The sequence below is a fragment of the Arachis hypogaea genome, chromosome 18 (genome assembly GCF_003086295.3).
Source record: "Arachis hypogaea cultivar Tifrunner chromosome 18, arahy.Tifrunner.gnm2.J5K5, whole genome shotgun sequence".
Lineage (NCBI taxonomy): Eukaryota > Viridiplantae > Streptophyta > Magnoliopsida > Fabales > Fabaceae > Arachis > Arachis hypogaea.
The window spans coordinates 110,136,572-110,139,960 of record NC_092053.1 but is presented as its reverse complement, the minus strand read 5'-3'; the positions used below and the strand labels follow the sequence as shown (position 1 = coordinate 110,139,960).

The 3,389-nt window shown below is 43.3% G+C and overlaps 1 non-coding gene across 1 annotated transcript; it reads right to left on the bottom strand.

The window, feature by feature from the left end:
• Window positions 1-314: 314 nt before the first annotated feature.
• On the bottom strand, window positions 315-422 carry LOC112774322 (small nucleolar RNA R71). The gene has a single exon (XR_003188816.1). It is a non-coding gene; the product is annotated as a small nucleolar RNA R71 (small nucleolar RNA).
• Between the last annotated feature and the right edge of the window lie 2,967 nt (window positions 423-3,389).

The following is a 3,389-nucleotide window of genomic DNA, read 5'->3' as shown; positions in this document are numbered from 1 at the left end:
TCTCCATTCCTGCCATTGGAGCAAACAACTTTGAGCTGAAACCTCAGCTAGTTTCTCTGACGCAGCAGAACTGCAAGTTTCATGGACTTCCATCTGAAGATCCTTTTCAGTTCTTAATTGAATTCTTGCAGATCTGTGATACTGTTAAGACTAATGGAGTAGATCCTGAAGTCTACAGGCTCATGCTTTTCCCTTTTGCTGTAAGAGACAGAGCTAGAGTGTGGTTGGACTCTCAACCCAAAGACAGCCTGAACTCTTGGGATAAGCTGGTCACGGCTTTCTTAGCCAAGTTCTTTCCTCCTCAAAAGCTGAGCAAGCTTAGAGTGGATGTTCAAACCTTCAGACAGAAAGAAGGTGAATCCCTCTATGAAGCTTGGGAAAGATACAAGCAGCTGACCAAAAAGTGTCCTTCTGACATGCTTTCAGAATGGACCATCCTGGATATATTCTATGATGGTTTATCTAAGCTATCAAAGATGTCATTGGATACTTCTGCAGGTGGATCCATTCACCTAAAGAAAATGCATGCAGAAGCTCAAGAACTCATTGACATGGTTGCTAATAACCAGTTCATGTACACTTCTGAGAGGAATCCTGTGAATAATGGGACGCCTATGAAGAAGGGAGTTCTTGAAATTGATACTTTGAATACCATATTGGCTCAGAATAAAATATTGACTCAGCAAGTCAATATGATTTCTCAGAGTCTGAATGGAATGCAAGCTGCATCCAACAGTACTCAAGAGGCATCTTCTGAAGAAGAAGCTTATGATCCTGAGAACCCTGCAATAGCAGAGGTGAATTACTTAGGTGAACCTTATGGAAACACCTATAATCCATCATGGAGAAATCATCCAAATCTCTCATGGAAGGATCAACAAAAGCCTCAACAAGGCTTTAATAATGGTGGAAGATACAGGTTTAACAATAGTAAACCTTTTCCATCATCCACTCAGCAACTGACAGAGAACTCTGAACAAAATACTTCTAATCTAGCAAACTTAGTCTCTGATCTATCTAAGGCCACTGTGAGTTTCATGAATGAAACAAGATCCTCCATTAGAAATTTGGAAGCACAAGTGGGCCAGCTGTGTAAAAGGATCACTGAAATTCCTCCTAGTACTCTCCCAAGCAATACAGAAGAAAATCCAAAAGGAGAGTGCAAGGCCATTGAATTGATCACCATGGCCGAACCTGTAAAGGAAGGAGAGGACGTGAATCCCAGTGAGGAAGACCTCCTGGGACATCCAGTGATCAATAAGGAGTTTCCCTCTGAGGAACCAAAAGAATCTGAGGCTCAACTAGAAACCATAGAGATTCCATTAAACCTCCTTATGCCATTCATGAGCTCTGATGAGTATTCCTCTTCTGAAGAGAATGAGGATGTCACTGAGGAGCAAGTCACCAAGTACCTTGGTGCAATCATGAAGCTGAATGCCAAATTATTTGGCATTGAAACTTGGGAAGATGAACCTCCCTTGTTCACCAATGAACTAAGTGATCTGGATCAACTGACATTGCCTCAGAAGAAACAGGATCCTGGAAAGTTCTTAATACCTTGTACCATAGGCACCATGATCTTTAAGGCTCTGTGTGACCTTGGTTCAGGAATAAACCTCATGCCCCTCTCTGTAATAGAGAAACTGGGAATCTTTGGGGTGCAAGCCACTAAAATCTCATTAGAGATGGCAGACAATTCAAGAAAACAGGCTTATGGACAAGTAGAGGACGTGTTAGTAAAGGTTGAAGGCCTTTACATCCCTACTGATTTCATAGTCCTAGATACTGGGAAGGATGAGGATGAATTCATCATCCTTGGAAGACCCTTCCTAGCCACAGCAAGAGCTGTGATTGATGTGGACAGAGGAGAATTGATCTTTCAAATAAATGAGGACAACCTTGTGTTTACAACTCAAGGATCTCTCTCTGCATCCATGGAGAGGAAGCATAAAGAGCTTCTCTCAAAGCAGAGTCAAACAAAGCCCCCACAGTCAAACTCTAAGTTTGGTGTTCGGAGCCCACAACCAAACTCTAAGTTTGGTGTCAAACCCCCATATCCAAACTCAAAGTTTGGTGTTGGGAGGTCTCAACAAAGCTCTGCACATCTGTGAGGCTCCATGAGAGCCCACTGTCAAGCTATTGATATTAAAGAAGCGCTTGTTGGGAGGCAACCCAATGTTTATTTATCTAATTTTCATTGTTTTTCATGTTTTATTAGGTTCATGATCATGTGGAGTCACAAAATAAATATAAAAATTGAAAACGGAATCAAAAACAGAAGAAAAAAAATCACACCCTAGAGGAAGACCTTACTGGCGTTTAAACGCCAGTAAGAAGCATGTTTTGGGCGTTCAACGCCAGAACAGAGCATGGTTCTGGCACTGAACGCCAGAAATGGGCAGCATCTGGGCGTTTGAACGCCGGAAATGCACCCTGGAGAAGAGCTGGCGCTGAACGTCCAGAACAAGCATGGTTCTGGCGTTCAACGCCAGAAATGGGCAACAAATGGGCGTTCAACGCCCAGAACAAGCACCAATCTGGCGCTGAACGCCCAGAGTTGTGCGCAAAGGCATTTTGCATGCCTAATTGGGTGCAAGGTTGTAAATCCTTGAACACCTTAGGATCTGTGGACCCCACAAAATCACCTCAGGATCTGTGGACCCCACAGGATCCCCACCTACCTCCACTTACTTCTTCTCACCCCTCTTTCACACAATTCCATAAACACTCTTCCCCAAAACCCTTCACCAATCACCTCAATCTCTCTTCCCCATCACCTCTTCACCACTCACATCCATCCACTCTTCCCCATAAACCTACCTCATAAACTCCACCTACCTTCAAAATTCAAAATCAATTTCCCACCCAAACCCACCCTAAATGGCCGAACTTACCCCCTCCCTTCCCTATATATACCCCTCAATTCTTCCTCATTTTCTCACAACACAACCCTCCTCTCCATATTTTCTTCTTCTTCTTCATCTATTCTTTCTTCTCTTGCTCGAGGGCGAGCAAAATTCTAAGTTTGGTGTGGTAAAAGCATAAGCTTTTTGTTTTTCCATTACCATTGATGGCACCCAAGACCGGAGAATCCTCTAGAAAAGGGAAAGAGAAGACAAAAGCTTCTACCTCCGAGTCATGGGAGATGGAAAGGTTCATCTCTAAAGCTCATCAAGACCACTTCTATGATGTTGTGGCCAAGAAGAAGGTGATCCCCGAGGTCCCTTTCAAACTCAAGAGAAATGAGTATCCGGAGATCCGACATGAAATCCAAAGAAGAGGTTGGGAAGTTCTAACAATCCCCATCCAACAAGTCGGCATCCTAATGGTTCAAGAGTTCTATGCCAATGCATGGATCACTAGGAACCATGATCAAAGTAAGAACACGA